The 14,493-nt window shown below is 50.3% G+C and overlaps 1 protein-coding gene across 6 annotated transcripts in view; it reads right to left on the bottom strand.

Moving 5' to 3' along the window:
* The window catches only part of NCOR2 (nuclear receptor corepressor 2), a 404,125-nt gene that overhangs the window by 304,077 nt on the left and 85,555 nt on the right, over window positions 1-14,493 (bottom strand). The window contains exon 1 of one of the 6 annotated variants that reach the window (XM_044990009.1): window positions 7,953-8,083. The exons of the other annotated variants lie outside the window; for them this stretch is intronic. The gene's annotated coding sequence lies outside the window, so the exon portion shown is untranslated. Of the gene's footprint in view, window positions 1-7,952; window positions 8,084-14,493 lie in introns of those variants that run through there. 6 annotated transcript variants of the gene reach the window in all.

Consider the following 14,493-nt stretch of genomic DNA (forward strand, 5'->3'; position numbering starts at 1 on the left):
AGCTGACCTACTTTCATGGCCCAAACTGAATGGGAGGCAGGGATGCCGACTCTCGCAAAGTGGGGTTTTGTTTGGTTTTTTCCTTTAAATTTCAGTTCCTGAGGCCATGTTATTTTCAGAGAATTTCAGCTTTCATTACAAAAAAAAAAAAGCTTTCAGCTCTCCTGGTTGCAGAGAAAAGTTGAAAACAAGAACACTAAAAGGTTCACAAACCAGAAGGGAAATACAATATAAATTAATATATATTAAAATCTCATGATTTTGGGGGGTATGATATGATTGTTGAACACTTGTGTTTGGCAGTGCAAAAGCAGTGACCAACTAGCACAGCAGTGAGAAGTTAGGGGATTCTTTTCTTTTTGTCCTTTCAGCTTCACTAGTAGGCAAGGTATCCTTTTGTTCTGATTTACAATCGATGAGTTTTATCTTGACCACAGAGCTTTTCACTTTTACAAAGGATCATTTTCATAGCAGCTTATTGGGGTGCATACACAGCTTGTCCTATTAAGAGTTTATAAGGCAAATCCCTATATGATGCTTCACTAATGAAAATTCATCCCTAAGCTCTTAAAAACCTGTGGGTTTGAAATGCCTCCCTGGGTCTCCGAGTCTGACAGATGGTGCCATCTCTGTGATAACGAAAACCAGATTTGGACCCGAGAACCTTTTGTGATCTAACATTTTAAGTAGATTGGATATTTTGCATGGGATGGAGACATGACTGTGATGCCTAAGAGAGGGTGGCAGTATCAGTGAGGAAGGGAAAAAAAAGGAGGTAAGACACAAGGTTTTTAAGTTACAAATTCCACACCTGCCAAGGAACTAGATGGCTTAGGGGACTGGCAAAGGCATATCAGGTTTTCCACGTCATGGTCATCCCCTTGACTCCAACTCAGCAACCGTGACTGTCACCATCTCAGGGATGTTGCCTGGCTTGGAAGAAATGAGTTGGGGGTAGAGAGGTCTCAGTCCTGTTCTTAGCAAACAAGTGTCCACATTTCAGAAACCACCTCCACAGCTGGCACCCATCCCAAAAACCAGCCAGGCCAAGGATGGAATAGGCACAGAGGTTGATTCATTGTGTCCAAGGTCATGGATGACACACACCCAAAGGCAGCTCGCCTTGTTCTGTGAATAAACACTCCTTTAGTCTCCAGGGCTGTCGGTCTGGCACCTTTCGAGACCACTCAACGCAGAAACTATTAAATAAACAAAGCAAAGTCCCAGCTACCAGTGTCAAGTGGTTCCCGTGACTCATGAGCCCACTTCAGCCCTGGTGTCAAGCAGGCCCTAATACATCGCTTTCAGTGATGTTGTGCCTGCTCACAGTAGGGCTGAATTGGGCATGTTCTCGTCCAAGATTTCATGAAATTACTCATTGGTCGCCTCTCTCCTCACGTGGTGGAAATGAAGGACAACCGTCAGGAAAAACTGCCTCATGGAAAACTCTCTCTGACTGTGAGGGGAGTCTGGGAGCGGGGGAAACTCCTGAGTCATTCAATTAAATGAAAATAGACTGGACGCAAAACCCTTAGGAACACAGTGCAGGGTTCAATCCTACAATGTTGGAGGCACAGCCCATGGCTCAACTCAGACTTCTACGATGCTCCACTGATGAGACCCCATTGACTACAGAACCTTACAGGGGATGCATATGAAGGCACTTTACAGATAAAGCAATCAAGAATCTTCACCAGAGTACATAACCTTGAGGCAGACCCCCTGAAGCAAATCAGGATGAATGCTCTTTTCCCACAATGAGGAGTGAATTCCCCCTTTGGATAAGAGTTCACCTCCCGAGCCCTGCCCTTGTTAGAACACAGTAACTCAATAAAAAAGGGAGCATTTGAAGACAAGGAATTTAATTATACTCCTCAGAGCAACAAGGAGTCATCCCCCAATCCCTGAAGGTGAGTCAGTCACACCAATGAGAGCTCTTGGATCATAGCACATGGATTAATTAGCAACCTTCCCTTGGACACAGGCATGGCTCTCACATGAAGCCACTCTAACTCGCATAAGATGGGAAAACAAAGGTTCTTAGTCTATATGGAACCCTTACGAGGATTGGCAGTAATTGGCCAGCAACCCCAAAGTTCACATCCCAACGGCCAGGAAGACATTATAATTATTTGTATTGCGTATTGACTAGGATGGATCAGGACCCCATTGTGCAGACAGAAATAGGAGAATTCATCAGTTTCAGAGGGATTTGTTCTGGATCTCCCTGCACCAATTAAGAAGGTAATTAAAATATTTTTGCATTAACCAGACCTACAGTCCCTGGTAAAAAAAAAGTGAACATCCAAAAAAATTTAGCGGGCAGGCTATATGTTCTAAATATCTCTACAACAGTTTCCTTGCTGTGGGTTTCCTTTGCTTAGCCATTCTGTGGAGTTATAGAACGTGGATGTAGGTTTCTCTTAAATTCCGCAGAATAGTCCAAACAAACAACCCCCCCAAAACTACCCAATAGAAAAGCATGTCCTTTACGGTTACATTCTGTAGGGTTTTCGCATAAGAGCTGTAACATATTCGTTTCAGATTTTCATTTGGAAGGTTGTCTGGTAGGGGGAGCACAGGGAAATATGTCCTCCTCTTTAGCACTTGAACACTTGTAATCGATGGCTTCACAACAGGCAGACAACTCTGGAGAGCCAACCTTCTTGGTTCCTAGGGCACAGGGTCTGTTCTGCTATCTCACTGCAGCATCCTCTGACCGCGCCTTTGGCAGCACATTCCGTATCAGGTTCCATATGCCCCTTCTTCAGGGAGCCAGTCGTTGTGGCAGCCAGGAGGCCAAGATGATGGGCAGTGGGGGAGAAGCAGACTCATTCTGTTTATGATTCAGCTGGCATGTCCATGTTCACAGAACTGTAACCAATACCCATTGGCAGGATTGTCTCTGAAACAGTGACTCAAATGCCAATCAAACAAAACAACACAAAGCAAACAAACAATTCCTGCTATAAGTAAGGTTCAGAGGCTGTCACATGAGACAGCTTTTCAAGCTAAGTATATTTCCCTCTTGGGTATTTTACAGACATGAGACTTGATTTCTCCTGGCTCTTCAGCACCGTGTTCCGAGCTCCCCAGGAGAAGCGAGTTTCCCATTAGAGGTTGCTCCTCTCCATCTGGCCTTGCAAACACCGATCTTCTCTGAAGAGGGCAAAAACAACAGATGGCGAGGAGCTGGGGGAATTTGTTTGTCTGTACGTCTGAGATGCGCAAGGCCTCCTGGGTGCACAGCCCGAACAGTGAAGTGAATGGAGTCTGCCTAGGGGATTGGAGAGTGCAAGAGACTTGCAATCAGACTCCAGATCTTCCAACTCATTTCAAACGTAACCTGGGTCCGAAAGTCATCACACTCTGATGGCTGTTCTGTGGCCCACCTGAAACACACGTGGAAGCCCCAGACACTCCCCAGTGGATATATAATTGACATTCCCAAACCTCCCCCATCCTCAGCACTAAGATGCCCTCCTGTTGGCAAATCTCAGAAGGAACACCAGGGAACGAATGGACCCCTCTCCTGGGCACACTGCTGGTGGGGGTAGATGCAGAGCGAAATGGAGAGGAAGGATAGTCAAATAGTTAGTCCACTAGTCTGGCACCGAAGAGACCCAGATTCAATTCCTGACTTTACCAAAGGTTCCAGGCAACACCACAGGGAACTAAAACCCTCAGCCTCTCTGAGCCTCAGTTAAAACCCGGGTAACAGCACGGGAAAAAAAAATTAAAGCTCTACCTGTGTTACCACCTTAATTACACAGCTATCTTAGTCCCCTAGAACAGAACGGAACCTGACGCACGAGGCACTGTACTCAGAACATACCCTTTGATACAGCTCCCTTTCAGGCAGCAGACCTCCTAGGAAACAAAAAGATTCGTATGCCCCTAGCATGAGTGCCGCTGCTATTGTACAACAGACACCACATGGGCAAACGGAGCTGCTAGAGGTGTCTAAAACCTCTCCCCTCCCCAGTCCCCCCAACTACCTAAAGCAATTGCTAGAACCATGCACTGGGTATGTTCATCTTTTACCAGGCAAGACAACTAATCTCCTTTATTCACATAGGGCCAGTGATGAGCTGCCAAATTTTTAACAACGGGTTCCCTCCTCCCTCCAAAATTTTAACAACGGGTTCCCTCCTTCGGGGGGGGTCGTTCCCCATCCAACCCCTCATGTTCCTTGACACCCTCCCCCGGGACCCCTGACCCATCCCCCCCTTCCCTGTCCCCTGACTAACCCCTTGCCGCCCCACCCAACCCCTCCTCTCATTCTCAATGGCCCCCCAGAACCCCTACCCCATACAACTACCCCTTCTCTCTGTCCCTGAGTGCCCCCACCACCTCATCCAACCCTGTTCTTTCCTGACTGCTCCCCGGGACCCTTGCCCCCATTCAATCCCCCTGTTCTCTGCCCTCTGACCCCCCCACCCCCAAACACCCCGACCCGCTCTCCAACCCCCTCCCTGCCCCCTTACCGCGCTGCCTGGACGTGGCCGGGCCAGGACAGGAGTCGCGCCGGCCGAGAAAGCGGCGGGAGCCCAGCGGCCGGAGCCAGGTGGCTGGCCAGGTGGAGCCAGGGAGGGCTGCGGCCAGAGCTGGAGCCGGGCAGCCGGGGCCCCCGCCACGCGCTGCCGGAGCCCGGCCCCCTGGCAAAACAGCAGGGGCGGCTGGAGCCACGGGGCCAGGCCGGGCTGGAGGTGGGGGGCCGTGTCCAGAGCCGAGCATCCCGGTAGGTGGGGGCACGGCAGGGCGGGGGGGTGCGGCCGGAGGCGGGCGGCCGGGGAGGGGTTGGGGGGGGTCGGGGACGCGGGGCCGTGCCGCAGCCGGTGAGGGTCGGGCGGGGACCCGGGGCGGGGGGGGGCAGGGTCGCGAACGCGGTGCCGGGAACGCGGGGGTGGACGCGGCCAGGGAGGGTCGGGCGGGGACCCGGGGCCGGGGGGGGGGCCGGGTAGGGCCGCGGGGGGGGGGCTGCGGCCAGGGAGGGTCGGGCGGGGACCCGGGGGGGCGGGTGGCCGGGCAGGGTCGCGGCCGGGAACGCGGGTGGGGGGGACGCGGCCAGGGAGGCCGGTGAGGGTCGGGCGGGGACCCGGGGCCGGGGGGGGGGGCCGGGCAGGGCCGCGAACAGCCGCGAACGCGGGGCCGGGGAAAAGGGGGGTGGTAGGCCGCGGCCAGGGAGGGTCGGGCGGGGACCCGGGGACGGGGGGGGGGCCGGGCAGGGCCGCGAACAGCCGCGAACGCGGGGCCGGGAACAGGGGGGGTGGGAGGACGCGGCCAGGGAGGGTCGGGCGGGGACCCGGGGCCGGGGGGGGGGCCGGGCCGGGCCGCGGCCGGAAACGCGGGGGGGGGGAAACCGGCCAGGGCGCCCGGTGAGGGTCGGGCCGGGACCCGGGCCGGGGGCGGGGGGGTCGGGCGGGGCCGCGAACAGCCGCGAACGCGGGGCCGGGAACAGGGGGGGGGGGAGGAGGACGCGGCCAGGGAGGGTCGGGCGGGGACTCGGGGCGGGGGGGGGGTACCCGGGGACGGGAGGGGGGGGCACGGCAGGGCGGGGGGGGGGGGGGGGCGGCCGGAGCCGGGCGGCCGGGGAGGGGTTTGGGGGGAGTCGGGGACGCGGGCCGGGCAGGGTCGCGGCCGGGGAGACGGGGACGGGCCGCGGCCAGGGACCGGCCGGGGCACACGCCCCCGTTTCCTACCTTAGGGTCATCTTCCTGGGCCGGGGAAGCCTGCCTGCTTCTCAGCCCTCCCAGGCTTCCCGCGCGAACAGCTGATTCGCGGGAAGCCGTGGGGGAGGAGAAGCAAGGAGGAGCTTCATGGCAGGAGGTGGAGGCAGAATTTTCAACTGTTCGCGCGAACTGTTTGCTAAAATTAGATGCCGGACAACTACCTAAAGCAATTGCTAGAACCATGCACTGGGTATGTTCATCTTTTACCAGGCAAGACAACTAATCTCCTTTATTCACATAGGGCTACTGGAAAGGCAGCTTTATAAATCCTGTAAAGCTGCCCCTCCAAAAGGCCTGTGTGAACAAAGAGGATTAGCGCAGGCTTGGGACAGAGGCAGGATATATTACACACCTCTAACCCTTGGCAGAGTTATTCTTCCTAGGGGCCGGTGTCCATGCACCCAACACACATACTCAACCTGAAACATAGTGACCGTTAGCCCTCTGCCACGAAAGCAAATGGTAGGTGGGGCTGTGCTGTGGGAAAGTAACAGCACTGTAATCTGCTGGGCCCTCTGCTGCTCGAAACTCCATCGTGGCACTACAGCAGGGGTGGGCGAACTACGGCCCGGGGGCCACATCCGGCCCTTCAGACATTTTAATCTGATCCTCGAGCTCCCACCAGGGAGTGGAGTCCGGGGCTTGCCCTGCTCCATGCGTGCTGCGGCTCTGCGCAGCTCCCGGAAGCAGTGGCATGTCCCCCCTCTGGCTCCTACATGTAGGGGCAGCCAAGGGGCTCCGCACGCTGCCCCTGCCCCAAGCACCACCTCTGCAGCTCCCATTGGCTGGGAGCTGCAGCCAATGGGAGCTGCAGGGGTGGCGCCTGCAGACGGGGTGGCACGCAAAGCCGCCTGGCCACAGCTCTGTGTAGGAGGTCGGAGGGAGAGAGAGACAGGCCGCTGCTTCCAGGAGCTGCTTGAGTTAAGCGCCACCCAGAGCCTGAACCCCTGATTCCCTCTTGCACCCCTGCCCTAGCCCTGATCCCCCTCCAGCCCTCTGAGCCCCTGGGTCCCAGCACAGAGCACCCTCCTGCACCGCAACCCCTCATCCCCAGCCCCACCCCAGGGCCCACACACCCAGCTGGAGCCCTCACCCCCCGCCAAACCTCCTGCCCCACTCCGAAGCCCCCTCCCACACCCTGAACTCCTCATTTCTGGCACCACTCCAGAGCCCTCACTCCCTCCTGCACCCCAATCCCCAATTTCTTAAGCATTCATGGCCTACCATACAATTTCCATACCCAGATGTGGCCCTCAGGCCAAAAAGTTTGCCCACCCCTGCACTACAGCATCCTCTCTGGTCATAGCTGCGACAACGGCGCACGGCGTTTCCGGATTCTGACGGGGTTTAGAGCTCGAGGAACGAAGGAAGCACCCAATTTAATTCCCATTGGCCTCAGTACCAGAAACAGGTGATAAAGGGATAAAACAGCTGATCTATTTTAGCCCCTCCCCCTTACCCTAAAAAGGGGCACATTTGCCGCCACTCGCAGAACGTGAAAAAAATCATTTCACGTGGATTTACAAGGACATACAAGTAACTGTGACCATGGAATTGTTTGATAGCATTTCAGGGCAAATTTACATCACAACCAGTCCCCAAAAGCATCCTCCCCACACACACCCCCAACACACACACATAAATCTTGCAGGCAGAGTGTATGGTTTGGTTTTGTTTTTTTAAATCAGCCTTCAATAGTGCAAGACCGCTCCCACGAGCAACGAACCCTGCACGTGCTGATCAGCCTCATCATAACATTTTTTAATCTTATGTGCTCAAGCTCTCAAAGAAAAGCCAGCCATTAATTCTCAGACAGCGAGTGATTTATCAAGCCAAATCGCCTAATCGTATATTCCACCACAGAACTGAGTCAGGATCACTCGCTGTAATCTATGCCGCTAGAGACAGATTAAAAGTTCACGTGTAAAAAGCAGCACTTCCTTACTGAACATATCTGCTTCCTGTGAGCCAAGTTTACCCGGAACGTAAACAGGCATGGCGTTATTGATTCAAAGCGAGCTGCACTTCTTGTCAGGCTTTCAGCCTTGTGTACACACACAGCTTTCACCAGCAAGTTATTGAATGAAGCTAAATCAATGTAAGAGTTTCTACGTGGGATGCATCAGTTTGACTAGACTGATTTTAAACAGACGCCAGCTGTAGGCTTACACCACCCTTTGTAATCCCATACGGCTCTGCAGAGCTATTCGGCTGACTCACCCTGACAGCAAGCTCCAACTCAGGGATACAAAAGGGTGAGCAGCACTCTGAAGAAGGGAACTCCAACTAGAAGAGACATGGTACCAGGCTGAGAAAATCCCTTCTAGATCTGGAGGCACAGCCCTGCCTTCGGGCTGCAGTACTTTGTTTAATACAAGCAAAGCCCAGTGAGGGAAAACTCTGGACAACAGTTTATTGTGCGTAGGAACAGTATTGTGACTCTACCCATTCACACACCTGCTTACACCAGAGCTGAATTTGGCCTCTCTTGTCTTCCAGCCACATGACCCTTCTTTACTGACAAGCTAGTTTCTATCACTCTCAGTACTACAGAATTAATGCAGCCACAGATGAGAGCGCACAATCCAACTTCCTCTAGAGCATCTTCAACAGAACCAATCAAGCACCTCTTTTTTTTGGTACCATGTTCTGATTCAGCAAAATGCTTTAGCAAACACTGCTCACAAGGCCAATTACTAGAGTGATACCAGAATGCAGCCTGATTTTCAGATCCTAGGTTTAATTTGTAGGGCATAGTCCTTGTCACCCAGGACTAACACGAACTAGGTGCCTTTTGAGTTCACACCAGCAGCGGCCATGAGGGGGGAGTTCCAGCCCAGCGCTTTGGCACACACTGCGGTTCACATCCCCGTAGTCGGCACTGCGGCCGGGCAGACATCACCGGAGATGCTCTTCATAAGAGACCAGCAGCATTCCCAGAGCTCAGGCCTGCAGGTTGCTGGGAACCTCTGAATACAAACTTGCATTAGTAAATCTATTCTGTCCTATTTACAATCCTAAATCACTGGGGTATCCAAGGGCCCGATCCACACCTTGGCAATGGGAGCCTTTCTACGGTCTTCAATGGGCTTTCACTGTGATCACTGCCCTCTCTGCAACAGCAGTTCTCAAACGACGGGTCAGGATTCTCTCCCCCACCCAATGCAGCAGGGCTTAGGTGAGCTCAGGCTTCGGTCCCCCTTCCTGGGGTCATGTAGTTATTTTTGTTGTCAGAAGGGGGTTGCGGTGAAATGAAGTTTGAGAACCCCTGTTCTACACTAATTAACCCTGTGGACATTAACAAACCACCAGCATTCTCAAACTGGTTAATTTTATCAAGTGCTCAATCTCTGTATCAGGTTATGATAAGATTTCACAGAGCAGTAACACCAAGGCAAATGGTTTCAATCCCAGCAAACAGCAGATAGAGGAGGTAAATATCTGATCAGATTTGGGTCTTTTAATAAAATCACATGAAACCCTTTGAACAGCAGAGACCCGTTCCACTCTGCTGTTCCCCACACTTGCTAGAAAAACATCCAGCATCACCTGTGATAGAGTATTAACTCCAGCACTCTTCAGCTGTAAAATATCATTCCTGCCAACCTACCATGCATTTCAGGTCTATTTATGTCTACCGTGTATTTATTTCACTAATAGAGATGCTAATGGAGAAAAAACACAATCGGGTCACTCTACATATTACGTTTCCATTTAGAAACGGTTTCTAATGGCTTAATAAATCACTAATAGATTTTTAGTAAATGGTAAGAACAATCATTATGAGACATGATTCTAGGAGATCTATTATAACAATTTATTTCACCTTCTCCTGAAGTATTTATAGCCATTCTACAACACATACCACTCATGCCTGTAACATGTATCAATCATTTAAGTATTGCTGAATGGAATCTTAATATAAATATAGATCACGCATACTCCCACTTTATCTCGCTGCAGTTACAAATACAGATACAGATGATACATCACACAGAGCAGAAGAGTGGTCCATTGGGGCAGTGCTGAAGAATATTTAATAAAGTCAAAAGCTCCAGGCTAATTTCCCTTGAGAGTTCCCATTTACTGAGTCTGTCGCAGTTAGAATCCATCACCACATGGTTCAGCCAATTCAGGTCACCCATATATAAAAATATATATATATATATTTTCCTCTTGCTTTCCTCCCATGGACTCTCTGTAACCCTTTGACTTGAAATGCCCGCTTGCCACAGAGAGCAGAACGCTCCACAGCAGATGAGAAGTTGGGCAGGTAAATACCAGTCACTTACTAAGCAGACTTCAGATCTGAACATTCTGCCAGTGATTTCTTGGTGGGCAGAGAGTAAGGTGACAGCTGAACCTCTGGAGGGAGGGGGAGGGCACTTCCACTTAAAAGACTAATGCTCGGAGATAAGGAAAACTTCAATGATTCTGCATAAGAGTCAACCGCTGTCAAGGCAGACTGGCTCAGAGCAGCAGTCAGTGCCGCTGTTTGGAAAGGTTTGGTTCACGGGCATTTAAGTACTATAGTTCAAAATCTGTGACTAAACATCAAGTGCCGGACCCTCAGCTGGGGTAAACTGGCACTGCCCCCAGGCTGTGAACTCAATGGGCTCTAACATATCTTTCTTCTGTTGCTCTCTGGTTACAATGAAACCAGCGTCCATCCTCTCTTTCCAGGAGAGCAGGAGGAAGGAAGAAGGAAATAGAGATATGGAAGATCCTGCCAGAAGGGGGGTGAGACTCTGCAACAATTTATTATTTTATTTGAATTTGTTTTCCATGCAGCCCTCCCAGAGTGTCCCCGGGGAAGACAAGGTCTCCTGTCTTGCAGCACGTCCCCTACTCAGATAGGCTCCCATTGTGCTGTTGTCCCACCTTCTGCAGTTAACCGTTTCCAGAACCACAGGACTTGCTTCACTCTCCGCATCTGCCTTGGGGAAGCAGATGTGGCTACAAAGCACAGGCAGGCTATGATGAGAGAATCAACCTCGCTTCTCTGCTGGATCTTGCAGTTGGTTTAAACCCCTGACACAGCCTCTCTCTTCAAAGAGCAACAAATGCACCCCTGGCCAGGAGAGACCAGAGGCCAGATCTAGGGTTGCTATCTGATTAGAAGGGAGGGGAGGTGGGGGGATGAAGCTGAGTGAGGAATACCCATTAACCACAGTGGCAGATCTAGGCATGGCGCACACACCGGGATCAACAACAGGTTCCGTCTTTGCTCTATTGAGCTAAGTCAAAAAGACAGATTTGAGTCATGACTCCAACAGATGTTTCTGGGTTTTAGGCCCGTGACGAGAACCAGCCCTTCTTCTCCCACCCACAACTGCGCCAGCTCAGCTGGCATCCAAACACACAACGTTAACCACCAGGAAGGCAACACCGACTCTCTTTCCCCCCTCTCACCCCCAGCCTCCAATAGATCAGGCCACTTGTCAAGTATCCCAACCACACAGCCTCTAAAAATACTCCTTTGGGGGATCTGGATCCAAAATTCAAATCTATTTGCCAGCTGTTCTGCCATGCAGCTTCCAATAACAACATGTTTCAAATGTTGCTAAACGTGCCCTGTAGACCAGCGGCCCTAGAGAAGATGCAAAGGAAATCTGCCATTTAATGTTTAGACTGAAAAAAAAAAAAAAGCATCTATGCTGTCAAAATAGATAAAAATAAAATAACTCACCTCCTTTACGTTGGGGTTTGTCTATACTGCAAAGAAAAACTCGCAGCCCTGAGTCTCCGAGCCAGGGTCAATTGGCTCTGGCCCGCAGAGGGGAGGGTCTCTGAGCCCGGGTTCCAGCCTGCGCAGGCACATCTACACTGCTGTGTTTAGCCCCGCAGCCTGAGTCAGCTGGCCTGGGCTCGGAGAGTCAGTGCCGCGGGTTTTTCTTTCCAGTGGAGCTGTACCTTTAGGCACATCAATCTAAAGGTTCACTACTGGAGGTGCTCAGCTTTCTACGTAAAATCTTTCATGTTTAAACCTTTTAAAAGTCTGAACCAGGCCATTGTATCTGAGGGAGAGGAGGAAAGAAATCCTTCCACTGGTTTAAAAAGATTATTTCAGGTCACTGTCTCTTTTATGTAACCATAGCGTACTTAGGATAGGATCCATCGCTCAGATGGATTACAATTTTATCTTCTCTCGGTGGTGTGATCTTGCACAAATAATCATATCACTGAGAAAAAAGATTATTTTTTTTTAATAATTTCGCCCAGCAACACTGTCGCTGTATAAACGCACACGTTCCTAAATCGTCCTTCTAAATCGTAGGCGACACATGTATGAGGAGTGTGCGACCTTACATTTCTTTCGCCTCTCCCTTTGATCAAGCTGCTTATGGAAAAAAGTTGATCTTAAGGGTGACAAACTATGCATGGAAAACAGAGTGGGGCAAAATGGGATAGCAACCCAAGCCCTGTTTGGCTCACAGGAACTGGAAGTGATACAACTCCAGAGGATTCTCAGTTGGAAGTTGGAGCTCAAAGCACTCACTTCCAATGGGATCCCCTTTCATCATTATCATTTATATTCCAGTAACACCTAGAGTCTCCCATGTGTAAGGCTTTATGTAAAAACACATAGTAAGAGTCTTATAATTACCAGCAATGTTTGCACAAAAATGGCTTCATTAGTCCTTCAGAATCCATCTGATCCTGCAGATTATTGCCCGCACATGACATCATAATCCTTGGCCCATGACATCACAATGGGAGGACCAGCAATGATTACAACATTGCAAACAGAGGACTGTGGTATCAGCTTGCTGATAAGCAGGAGCAGATACCCAAAGGGCACAAAGATGGTGGGTTTTCACGTAGCATCAGCAGTTTTCCAGATAGCATCAGCAGCTCTTTGATAGTCAAGATGACAGAAGCATAGAGTTTTTTTTTAAAAGGTCACACAAGCTCAAATTTACGGGAAAATTGTTACAACAACCCTTGGAAAGATGAATGCAGGGCCTGAGGACAAATATTTTTTATAAACTTTATGCTGGCTAACTAGTATGTGCTTTTGAAAGTGACACATTTTTACTCTGGATAGAAGACTCTGAAGACTTTACAGCAGTGGGCGAGAGCAGCATAGGGCCTTTGATGTTTGAACAGCCTGTCTTCTTCAAACAAATTAGGATGTGATCTGCCCAGGAGCAGAGGCCAGTTCTACTCAGTAAACAGGGACAGGCACATATCAGATTAACACATTTGTTCAACGACATCAATGTTTACTCCTACTATTTTAGGATGCTATTTTTTTTTTAAATGAAAGCTGTAAATCTCATCACTCACGTAACACCAAAGCCACTGCCTACAGTCAGACCATGTGATGAACACAAGATTCCCAACTCTGCCATGCTTCAGCCTCTACCTACACACACAAATAAACAACCGACCAACCAAGCACCTGAGAATCTCAAAGCACTTAACATTATTCCCATGATGCAGAGGACTGAAAAAAGGAGACTTAGAGTAGCGTGTTGGTCAAGGTTTCACTACAGGTCAGTGGTGGTGCTGGGACCCTGTTTGACGTTCCTTTGCGCTGTTCTCAGCGCCAGACACACTTTTCCTGCAATACCATTACTAGTGAAGTTTGGAGACACGTGAAAGTGATGCACAATGGATACAATACAGTAGAAGTTAGTGACCATAACACAACTGTCTCTAAACAAGAAAAGGCAACGAGTGCCTGGTCTTCCCCAAGAAACCCCCTTGCAGTTCCTTGGCTTTCTCCTAGCTGTTACGACTGTACCTAACTACACCAAAATACGTACCCTTTATGTGTGTGGATAAATATCCACAAAAAACCAGATGGACAGCGCTACACTCATTTCATTTGCTTATATCAGGTTGAGATCATTTTACCAACACAAGCCACTAATGCTGCACCAGTGCAGCTCAGTGCAATCACTAGGGCCCTGCCAAATTCATGGTCCATTTTGGATTTTAAATGCCATAGGATTTTAAAAATAGTAAATTTCATGGTTTCAGCTATTTAAACCTGAAATTTCACGGTGTTATAATTATAGAGGTCCTGACCCAAAAAGGAGTTGTGTGGGTGTCGCAAGGTTATTGTAGGGGGGGTTTGCGATGCTGCTACCCTTACTTCTGCGCGACTGCTGCCGGTGCTGCCTTCAAAATAGGGCAGCTGGAGAGCAGCAGCTGCTGGGAAGGAGCCCAGCGCTGAAGGCAGAGCCGCGCAGAAGTAAGGATGGCATGGTATGGTATTGCCACCCTTACTTCTATGCTGCTACTGCAGGGCGCTGCCTTCAGAGCTGGGTGCCCAGCCAGCAGCTGCTGCTATCCAGCCACCCAGCTCTGAAGGCAGCAGTAAGGGTGGCGATACCATGACTCCCCCTAAAATAAGCTTGCGACCCCCTGCAACTCCCTTTTGGGTGAGGGCCCCCAATTTGAAAAACGCTGGTCTCCTGTGTGAAATCTGTATAGTATAGGCCAGATTTCACATGGGGGAAGGCCAGACTTCACAGTCCATGATGCATTTTCATGGCCAAGAATTTGGTAGGGCCCTAGTGATGATACACATTAACGCAGCTACACTAGTGAGAATTTCCTTCTGTAGTTGGAGCCATGGCCAACACGTGGTTTGCCAAGAGAGTAGTGTGAGTTTGCTTCCTTAAACTCTTTCCAGGATGGAATAAATACAGAATTAGAAAAACAAAGTCAAGGAGAATAACAGTGCAAGTCCAAATAGATTATTACAACATTGGTTTAACAACAGAACTCAAATGAAAAACAAGCACCC

The sequence above is a fragment of the Mauremys mutica genome, chromosome 16, assembly GCF_020497125.1.
Source record: "Mauremys mutica isolate MM-2020 ecotype Southern chromosome 16, ASM2049712v1, whole genome shotgun sequence".
Classification (NCBI taxonomy): Eukaryota; Metazoa; Chordata; order Testudines; family Geoemydidae; genus Mauremys; species Mauremys mutica.